We start from the raw sequence: 12,164 nt of genomic DNA on the forward strand, positions 1-12,164 counted from the left end.
AGTTATAAAGAAAACAAATACAGAAAAATAAAAGAAAAAAATGAAAACGTATCAAGTGTTGATCCTAGAGTTATGTATTCTTGCACATAAATTTATCTATTCCTTCTTTGTAGAAAGCAGGAAAAGATGATCAAAAAAGTAATTTAGAAAAGCTCACTGGATTATACTAGTTGGCTTTGTGGATGTAAAAGGTATGCATCATACAGAAATTGTAACTGTCTGTTTCATTACTATTTTAATTGTTTTAATTTAAATCATGGCATATAGTATTTATAAAGAGAATATTAATTAGTGAAAGTTAAGTCTGACTATTAATCAAGATGTTAAGTAAGTAGTCTCAGTGGACATTTATAATTAGCATTTGAATGTATAAGTAGATACTAATTGCAAGCTAACCAATGAATCGTAGAAAATCCTATAGTCCAGAATATGATGGGGGGTTGATTTTTTATGATTTCATTTACTCATGCAATACATTTGGATAAACATGGACTCTCCTGGCTCTCCATTCTCCTGAAGCCATAGCAAGGAGATTCTTAACATCTGTCAAGACAATGACTTTTTTTTTCCTGGGTCAAAAAAGAAGCTGGCTAGGAATTCCTTGACTTCAGGATGCTGGATGACCTTTTTACAAATCCTTCACGTGTAGCAGCTGTACATGTGCCTAGCGGCATTCAAGCAATATGTTTAAATCATGTTCTGCTGACTACACCCCAAGAAGAGAGTCTCATGAGCGCGCAAAGTGAGTCTTGCCTTACCTCTGCCCTGTAGTCAGACAGCATTGCTTACTGTGGTCTGATAATGATCTGAGTGCTCTTTCTGCTTCACATCCTATCACTTGTAGGAAAGATACAGGAATTAGAATTTTAATGATAATTCCATTAGGGATTTGCAGATCTGAATAAAAACCAGCTGACTCTCCATCAGCTCTTCTAGTTCTATAGTGCTGACAGTAGTTAAGGGCCCAGTTATGTCAGCAGTGCAAGCACATAAAAGCCAGAGAGAGAAGAGGTATGTCATACAGTAAAATAACACATTTAAAATTTTTGAATATGAGGACATGTAAAATCCTTTATATTGTCTAAATATCTACTATAAATACAGTATTCTAAAAATAGTGTTCTGATTAAGAATACAAGTATTTTAACTGCAGCTTTTTGTGAAAGTCTTTTTTTAATAAATTAAAAAATAATAATCCTGGTTCCAAATCTGTATTTTTACACTGTCTTTTTGCCTGCATTAAGGGAAATCAAAATATAAAATAGCACTGTTATTAATTTAGTCCAGTGTCTTTATTCCCATTGTATAACCTGCAGTAATTTATTGTACACATTAAAAATGCTGCATTATCCAGAAGGAATATACTATACTATTTGACTTTCCTACATCAAACAGTAACTCAAAACTTACATGAAATCAGTCTGACAATTTTTGTTCTGAAATCTAATTAAATATCCCTTTGAAAAGAAAAAATAATTGAAATTAGACACAGTTAAAAAGCAGCATGAAATTTTTAGTGCGGTGAGCTGTGGATTTTTTTCATTATTATTATTATTTTCTATTTCCCTGGATTTTGTACAGAATACTTGATATAAGAAATCTCGTTGGGAAATTAAAATAATAGTGATTACTTATCTGATATTCGGAAGGTTTCTGAAGTGTTTCAGAAAAGCCTGCATTATCAGTATTCTCTGATAAGGCATAAAACAGAAGCATGAAAAGCGTGAAGTGAATTGTTCCAGACACCACAGTGTGACCGGAGCATCCAAGAACAACCCCAAGGTCTCCTGACTCTTATTCATTTCCTCTCATGTGTCACCATTCGAGCAGATCCCTAAGGAGAGACTAAACGGATATGTAGGCTTTACACTTCCATGAGTGGATTTCAGTATGAGTTAATAATGAAAGACTGCTGGTAGTTATTTCCTTTACTTGGTGGTCTTCATAAAACCCATAATTAGCATCTTGAAAGCACAAAGAGACTTGTGGCCTGCCCATCCATATTAGTAGCTAAAGAAAATGAGACCAAAGCCAAAGAGAGAAAATGAAATTAGCATTGTGCCCCATTAAGTAATCCTGAAAAGACTGAAGTGCTATTAAGAAACCTTTCCCATGTTTAGGATAGAAGACTCAAAGGTTATTTTCCAGGCCATCAAATCTAACACACTGTTATTGCAAGCACCATATCCTATAATTTATTTTATAACCTTTTCTGTTCCATAACTCCTCCTCCTTTCACCTACTCCTAATCTAGTCAACCCCTCTAAATGCCTTCCCCTCCCCTTTCCTTGCGTTCCCCTCCCTTCTTTCGATTTTTCACTCGTTTACACTCAAACATTTGCAGTTCCTGCTTCTTTTTCCCACTGAGTTCCAGTATGCAGGACACCAAAAACACAGAGCAAACACTCCCTCACTCTGTTTTCTTCTGACTTTCAGTTCTGATTCTGTGCACCACAGCACTTCTCAGGAAACAGTAAGCCCCATTTCATGGAAAGGCCTGCTACAGAGAATTTAACCCTTCAAAGTCACTTAAGAACGTGCAGACAAAAGCAAGCACTCTGAATCCCATTCCTAAGTATCTATTTACACTAGATAAAATTTACCTCAGGTGACCTTCTTTTTGCACCTTGTAGTTGAAGTGATCTGTAGGATTTGCATAGGGTTAATGTCTAGACCTACCTCTAACCTAACCTAACATCTAGACCTAACATCTAACCCTGGATTAAAGTTAATTTCATATTTAGCACAGAAAAGAGTCCTCTGATATATTAAATGAACAAATTTACTGCTAATGTAATTGTAGAATTTTATTCCATCAATTAAAGATAGACTTCATTTAAAATTCAATTGCAATTTATACTAAACTAGAAACTGGATTGGTAAAAATATAACATATATGTGTGTTTATAGCACTGTTTTAACAATTTTACACATAATTTACCTGTTCCAGTGATCAGTTAAACAAATACACCAGTCTTGCTTATGTAGGTAAGCACAAATACAATTTTTAAATTAAAAAAGAATTAAATAATACCCAGCTGTGTGTACCATATCTTGGGTTCCACTTACTCATGTTTTGTCTGTTTCTAGTCATTTTTGTAATATGTTGTTGATAATTTCCCCTTCTAGTAGTTGTATGTGGGTAAAGAAGGAGAATGACAGTTTCATTCTCTCATTTTGAGACACAGGCTCTTCTAGCAGAGGAGTCCGTAGCAGATGAGATGCTGATCAGTTGGATCAGCCAAGCCAGGTTCTGGGTTGTGATGCAAATGACAAAACTCCGGAAGACCTGGATGCAGAAAAATGGACACATCTTCTTCTGGCCTTCCGCTGTAACTTTCCCCTGTATGTTTCCCCTTCCATAAATTCTTCTTTGGGGTACAGTTGTGAGACACCAAATTTGTAAAAGTTTGTGGCTGTTCAGTTTTCAGTTGCCTGAGATTGACTCTGAGAATGGATGGCCTGGGACAGCACACACGTAAGGGCTTATGGTAAGTATCTATGTCCATGTGACTGTGAAGGAAAGGAACATTTGGAAGCAGCCTTTGCCTTAATTTTTTTCCATTAATGTATTAAAAACATCTTTGTACTTCCAATCTGAAATAGCTGAAAAAGGGGTAAAAATACATTTTATAGCTGTGTTAGTTTTCAAAGAACAATACAACCTACAATTTAAAGCATATGTGCTGCATATCCCTTTTAGAAGGGTCATTTCAATATTTGAGCTGTTTCAGACAGCTGTGATCTGTAGGAAACTTGAACATTGTAATAAATGTAGCACCCTTACAACAAACCACTTAAGCCTACACTCAAAACTTGCTGTAACATTAAGACATCATAGTGTGTGCTTTGTATACAACTTTTATTAATATATACAAGGCTACACAATCCTAACTTCTGCTAAAAACAGCCTCTTCTGTAACATTAAGAACCAAAGCTTCATGTCATTCCCTGATTCCATACAAATAGGCATCTTTTCTCTCCTCTCCTGATCAATTTGGAATTAGCAGAGATTTGCAACAGATCTCAGAAGCTGGAACCCAAAGTGTAAGCATGTTAGTGTGCTACTTGCTGGCTCTTTCAATAAAAGAAGTCAAGGCAAACAAACTTGATCCTATAGTTTCAAAAGGAAATCGAAATGGTACATATCTGTTTCATCTTTCAATGAAATCTGACAGTCCATAAATGTTTTTAATCAGCCACACAGCACATGTTGCTACGTTTTTGTGTAATTTTGCTTTGCAGTGTATACACTTCTTAAAATCATGAGCAAGATCGACCAGCTGCACTCCAAACATTTTCAGCCCTTCCCAATCTATTATACATTTCATCACATATTTTGAATGTGTATATAATACGTGGTGACAGGATAATAGGTGCTGGTTCCCTGATGGCTGTTTCAGACCATTATGAAATCACATAATTGCAGTCACGAAGTATCTTATTTACTTGTGAGGCCTGAACTGCAGTTCTTCAGAGCATATTGTAGGGATGTGCAGGCAAGATAGACAGGATAAAGAGTCTGAGATTTTTTTTACCTCAGTGGAGCTACTAATGTGGATGTGAGTGAAAATCTTGAGTAAAACACAATAGAAAACAGAATCAGGGAGAAGTAGCTGATACCCCATGATTAAAAAGCGTAACAATCCAATAAAATAAGTACTCAATGAAAAGTATCAGTTCTAAGACAATAATAATATAATTCTATCATCCTTATTAAAAAGTAGAATTAAGTAGTCTGTGAGAGTGTGATGTAATGCTGTCTGGCAAAATCATAGCTTTCAAAATTTGTTCCAAAGAGTTTTAGATCAGATTGGTATTTGTACCATTTATTTATTTTTAATGATAGATGCTATTCCTCTCTCCTGTTCCCCGGGGCAAAACAGTGTGTATGATTTGCACTGGAATGCTAAGCCCATTAAGAAATAAATCCAGCAGTTTAAATGCACTTGACAAGAACTGAAATTATCATTATATAGAGCAACTTTATCAATTGATAAATGCTATTAAAAATACTTTTCTTCATTAAATTGGAAGAGTTTATTGAGACCAGTCCAAAAATCTTAAATGAGTATAGATTTATAAGATGTATAGATATTACATACTATTTAGCCAATAAACTTCTGAAGCACTTGGATGAAATGAAATGTAATATTCATATGATATAAAAATTCTTATAAAGTATCAAGGAAGACAAATGTCTGTACAGTGAATATTGCGTGTTTGTTGGTTTCTATATTTTTAAATCCCAGCTGACTGATCTCCTTCAAAAACCAAAGAATTTGGAGGCAATTAATCCAGAAAATGTTTAGGATTGTTTTATTGAAAAAAAAACCCCTATGGTTTTATTGAAGTAAGGCAGATACCAATGGTGTGTTAAATTTTGAAAGGTGCTGAACTGCTGCAACTACTGTTGCTTTCCAGTAATAAGGCAGGTGCACAGTCCTTTCCAAAGTTTGTCTCGGTGTCTTTGACTTACAAACATACTGCCTATTTTTTTAAACAGTCCTATAATTCAAAATAAATTGTCCCCTCTCATTTATTGCTGAAAATTATTTCTATTAATAGTAAAATATATGATACATATGCTTAAAGAAAAAGTTATTTATATTCAGGAAAGAAAATGTACATTATTTTAGGTTCTTTGCAGTGTTAATATTTTGATGTATATTATAATATTTGGTCATTTTAGATCTTTGCCACACATTATTTCCTAAATTAGGGGAGTGGCAGTTTAGGACATATGATCACATCTCGTTGCTGTATACAACATTAAATGAGCTTAAAGTCAGACTGTGATTTCATGGTATCATAGATTTGAATTTAACACTTATTTTAGCACTGGATGGAAAACACAATGGCCATGTAATCTGAAACACTGACCCAGCACAAACTCTCTCTGCTGGTTCAGATGTGTTCACAGCCTCTGAAGAAGAACTTTGTCCTGACGGATGTTGTGCCAGGTCAAGTACTCTCTCGCTGAGCTACTCTAACCTTACGATGGATTAGGTATCCTCCGTAACAACATAGAGTCAGAACAACTGTGGTTCGGACTAATTCAGCAGCAACGTGAGCATGGGCCTGTTCATCTGGATGAAAGGTGTATTTGTGGAGCTCTCACAATGCCCAGAAATGACTGAAGAACCAGTGCTTCACCAAGAACATAGTCGGTTCAACAGCTATTTTCTGGAAGATAAGATTGCCATCTTAAATGTCTGCACGCCTCTGTGTAGCCCCTGTTGAAAGATTACAGCACTAGGGAAAAAATAGATAAGATTATACTTATTTTACACATAAGGGAAAAAATAAGGCCAAACACAATTTGTCTTGACTGAAATTTTGCAGAACAGAAGTTTCTCCCTCCTCTCCTACTTTCACTTGTTATGACAAACAGAATTTTAAAGTAACAGAAAGAGGGAAAAAAACTGTAGAATTGCAGGCATCTTTCTACAGGCCTACAGTATCTTAATATTGCACACTTCATGTAGCAGCACGGATTTTCATAAAGGAGCCAAAAAAGAGCCTTCTACAATTTTACAATTATATCTAAATATCCTGTTTACATTAATATTTAGCATTGTGCATATATTATTTATTTTGTATGGTTCTGGCACTAAGTCTGAACATTTTTCAGGCTTAGGTCCAAGGCAGATTCTACTGATGAAGAAATCACTTTCCAAATTTAGGATATTCAACAAAAGGGACAAAATCAGTTTCTGATCCCCTTTCTTCCATTCTATGGATAGTGTGTGCATAGCTCTGTTCTTCCTTTTTTTTTTTTCTAGATGTTTTTCCTCAGGGAAGACAATACTAAAAAAAGGGTCAGATGTTTGAAATCAAACATAATAAAGTCTTGGTAGTTGGTAGTTCCTGTATGGTGTATTCCTCAAGAAAGCCTTGACTCCTTTACACAACACCCCCTTTGTCATGTTCTGAAACATAAAGATGATTAAAACCTTAGAAACTATAATATGATGCAGAAATGGAAAATAAAGTGCTCTTGTTCAAATTATTACATTATGAATCCCACGGGAAAGGGTCAGGATTCATGAACATTTTTGTTTTACTTCCATTGGTTTTGAACAATGAATACTGAAGGAGCAAATAACAGCTACTCTAGGTGTCTTTGCTTGCCTTTGCAAGCTGCTTTTCATTACTCAACACACACTGCAGACTTGTATAAGAAGTTTGGGACTAGCAGTTAATTTGAAACATTCACATTTTCAAGGCACATTTATTTGCAAGCTCATCTAAAAATCCAGCTCCAATGTATTAGACTGTTGCTACTAAACAGATAAAAATTATGTGTTTCTTGGCAAACTTGACTTAAACTAGAAAACATGACTATAATTAGGTTTTGGGGGAAGAATTACAGTGTTTATCCTTCCAATATAATTGGGGATTTTCCGTACCTGTTATTTTTATTGATACTTTCAGTCAAATTTAATATGCAGTACTAAATGCAGAAGAACAATGGTAAATAATAAAAGTTCAGATATCTTCTCCCTTAAAAAAAAAAAACAAAAACACAAAAACAGGCCAAAAACTGGTTCAGGTCAAACTTTCCATATATTCAGCAGAGTAAACAATATTAATGATCAATCATATTATAAAACTGTTTAGAAAGATTACTAACCACTTAAGTCCTAAATTTTTATTTATGTCTTACTATATATGAAAAGTTGTTCAGGTAATAAATTGTCAAATACCACACATTGTTTAATGAAGAACAGGGTATCAGTTAATACAGATCTTTCAGCAATCCTTAGAAAGGTAAAAATTTAAAAGTTACTGTAGCGGAAAGGTGCTGGGAATTCTCTCTTGGTGAGTAACTTTCTGGGTGTTCACTTAACATTCTAATGAGGAGATTATAATTAAAAAAAAAATCCTACAGCATATACAGCGTAGAATCATTCTGGAATTCACTAATGCAGGATGCTAGCAACCACAAAATGCAAACATAAAGCTCCCCCAGCAATATTAATTTAGCCATAATGTACATCTGGTTTATTTTATAGTATACACTAAACAACATAAATATAGCAAACCGTGTATTGAGTTAATTTTATCATTGAGTTGTATTTTATTCGTATGCAAGGGTCTGATTTTATTTTTCCAAACAAGTGTGGGCAGTTCAGTAGGTCTGCTCCATGTGAAGCATCTGGAGTTTGAGATAGGGGTCATAAACCTGAGTAAACCTAACATGGAAAAGAGGAAGAGAAAAGACTGTCTCCATTCAGTGCAGTAGAGTTGACATAAGAACATTAACTTTTGCATTCCTGACTTCTTATATTCTAACAAGATAACTGTATGTGAGTACAAATGTAGGGTTTTGTTTATCTATTTTTGCATTTGATTTCCTAAACTTTTTTAAAAGCAAGAGGGAGTATAAAAACACAAAGCCTTTTGTTTATGGGGTTTAATGAAGTTAATTTCATGCTTTTGATGTAGCATTTTCTATATGCTGGATAAGGCACACTGGGATGATTATGTGTTTCTCAACTGTGTAGTTCAGAAGTGATCTCTGAACTGCCGCTGCACTTCATGCACAATTTGAGTCTCGGGATTAATAAAGTTTCTATTCACCTACCTTCATATGGTTTTTCAGAAAGCCCTGAGAATGTGTAAAATTTACTCAAAGCATGAATCTAAAGCTCCTCATGCTGGACATTCATCATTGTATAAACGCAGCTTCTCAAATAAGAGTTCAGCAGTTTTCTGGGCCCCTGAGTCTATACATGGGGAATGGGAGCAAAAATGCTGGAATTGGTGAAATAGATTCGGATAGTCATAATAGGCGACAATGAACAGCTGTCAAATGGCAGCACTCCTGTATTATTGATCCTCTCTATATTCACACTAACGTGCACTTCTCAATCTGTGAGACACACCTTGCCAAGAAGGCACTATGAAACAGTAAATGAGGTGCGAAGCATCTGTATCTGACTTACATGCTATGAGAAAGTGTGAGGAGAATTCTGAATCAGTTATAGGAAGTATGGGCTAAAAAGGTCTAAAAGTGCTGCCCTTCCAGAGGGTAGTCCATTAGCCTTAACAATCCTGTACACAAAAATAGTCATGAGGTTCTGCGCTTGTGCAAATACCACTATAAAGTGAAAGCTCAAATACAAAATGGATCACTCACATTTCGATTTAATTTTGTCTACTAGTCTAGTTTAAGAAACAGGTTGCAACATGATAGCTGCATGCAGTGGATGCACTTAAGCAAGTTCCATGATCTATGGTAGATGTCAAGCCACAGCCAGAATGTGACCTTTTGAAGATCTGCAAGAATTACACGCAGGCAAGCACTTGCTTGCTGTATGGTGTAACCGACAGGGCACATTGCCCTCTCTTATCTGAAAAGCTGATCCAGCTGTGGGCAAGGTTTCTCTCTCCACATATTTGGCCACCCAGAACAAATATGGCACTATTTAACTCCTACTGTACCTTCTGACAGTGTATTTTAATATTGCATTCAAGTTTCCCAACACCAAACATACTTCATTGAAAATAATTTTAAAAATTCACAAATGTATAGTATCAGTGACAACTTACTGTGGTACCTTTTCACTCTTATACTGACACTTTGTGATGCTAAAGCCACCTCACCCCTTGGCATTAAAAAGTAATTATAAACATTTGTTAATCTTATCCTCATTTTGAAAATGTGAGAATTAGGCACATGGAAGTGTAGTTGCCAAAAATCACAGAGCAAATCAAAGGAAGAGCTACATGTAAATCTTATCTGTTTTCTTGTCACGGCATCATATACTTCTCACACTTCATGCTCCCAACAATTAGTCCTAAACCAAAGAACTGGACTGAAATAACCTAGATAAACTCTTCTCTGAAACTGTATCACACAAACGTTGTTCAGCCTTCCCTATCCAATAATGGTGTTTGGAATCAGTAGAGAGAGACTTAGTGTCGCAAAAGAATATTGGTCAATTTTCAGCTCTTAATAAAAGGGCTACTAACACTAGCACTAGATAGGAACACATGTTTTTATTTAAGAAACAAATTAGAAGATCTTTGTTTTTTTAGCTATCAGTTTAAGACATCATAGACTGACAAATCTCATTTTTCTTTAAAAAAAAATGCTGTGGAAAACTCTTTCAATAACAGTGGACTTCGTTTATTTCTGGGTCTGATCCCTTTTGTCATTAGAGCTGAGTGGAATCCCAACCTACTTAAGTCACTGCATGGGTAGCTAAAACATACTTATGTGACCCAGATCAGAGCATAAGCCACAAAATTTGAATTGGGATGTTGGTTTTACACATATATCAGTGATTAGTTTTGCTCATAAAGTCAGATGGCTCTTACAGCTACATAAACCCACAAAAGATCCAAAAATTGTTATTCTCTTTAAAAGCTAGCCACAGAGCTTAAGGCATCCAAATCAAGACCAAACACAATTGGAAAGATGGCAGCATATGCAGAATATCAGCATTCTGCTAAATCACAGTTTGTTTGCCAAATCATGTCCTTCTTTGGAGGACTACCATCCCAAACCTGGAGGATGTACAAAGCTAAGGATTCCTGCTTTTTAAAGAATGGCAAAATGTTGTCAGATCATAAGATACATGAAAAAATACTGCCAGCTGCTCAATTTACTGAAACATTCTGAGATAGTACAGTGCAGATGAGAGGGCAGATTTTGGCTTAGGATGAGGAAATATCTTGTAGTGGAACGATCAGCCTTCACAGAAGTTTGAAAAAATGTAGAATTGATTAGTTGGGGAAATTATGGGAAACATATGTTTCCCCTAACCTAAATTTTCAGATTCAGAATAATTTACAATAATTAAAAGCATTCCCCAGATCAGGTCAAGACATCAGAGGTAGTAAAAAGCTGGTAACTACTAATGCTTTATATATTTTTTCTTCCTACTTTTGCTACTACTGGAAGTTGCAGTGAGATTTTTTTCCTAGAAAAAGGGTAAAGTAATGAGGGCCAGTGGGCTTTCACAAAAAAAAGAAGAATTTCCATAGAGAGGAAAAATTTGAAGTTTTGCAAGATTCTAGATTATTTCTTTATATCCATGTCCATTTACATCCATTACACCTACAGTTTGACTGGATTTTAGAAGCACAGCGATGACTCTTATTCACTTAATTGTATGCAGCTAATAAATGAAATCCGACAATAGGACTTGATTTATATATGACATAATAGAAGAAGGTTTTATTCTGCTTTTGTTTGTGCTAGATGAAGGAGTAAGCTTTTAGGGTGCCAAAATTATTGCTAGCCTTGTTAACTACTTTGGAAACAAAAGAGCTGACATAAGGAAAGCCAAATCTGTTCCTTTATGGAAGTGTAATAAGACAGAAAATCATTTCATTGTCTGATAATTCTTCAGTTTATATTTCACAATTAGATTTGCAATAAACTAGAGACAGATTTGGTAATGTCACTTATAACACTAATCTTGGAGGAAATAATTGTGTACCTGTCAGCTTCCTGCCACCAACATGGAGTATCACTCAATGGGCTAAAACCCAGCTGCTGCAGAACAGCTGATTACCCAATCTAGAGTTACACATATGTGATTGAAAACAAACTCTGGCACATTATCCTTCATATTTTTTAATTTGTCTCCAAACTATGTAATAAGCTTATCTCTATTTTACATATATTGATATTCCAAGCACTTGGCTCATTAGTCTAATCAAAAGATGGAAAGACCACACAAATGTATGGATTATTCAGCAACCCTGACCCCACTCATTCACACACATGTAATTGCCCTGCCATTCACTCATGCATAGAAATGATCACAAAAGCAAACAATGACGTGCTCACTCATTCACATAATTAGTTAGTCACTGTTTCATTCATTTGGTTGACTCAGTCCTTCATACTTACAGGCTTAGAGTCTGATCTCACTTTCCCAGTGAGAAACAGGAATAGTGCCAATTAAAATTCACTTAAGAGTCACACGGACTGAGAAAATCAGAATTACACCCTCCGCTGGGCAGATACTGAACCTCATGAAACAATCTATCAGTGTGACTTGGAAGTATTTTCATGTCTTAAGCAGAACCGTGGTGCTGCACAGGCCTTGCCTAGCCATCTTTATTTCTCCTTCTTACTTTGCTTGCTTTGAAAGCAAAAGATGAGATTCTGCCCTTGTTATTTTTTATTTAATTGTTATTGA

The sequence above is a fragment of the Apteryx mantelli genome, chromosome 2 (assembly GCF_036417845.1).
Source record: "Apteryx mantelli isolate bAptMan1 chromosome 2, bAptMan1.hap1, whole genome shotgun sequence".
NCBI classification, from domain to species: Eukaryota; Metazoa; Chordata; class Aves; order Apterygiformes; family Apterygidae; genus Apteryx; species Apteryx mantelli.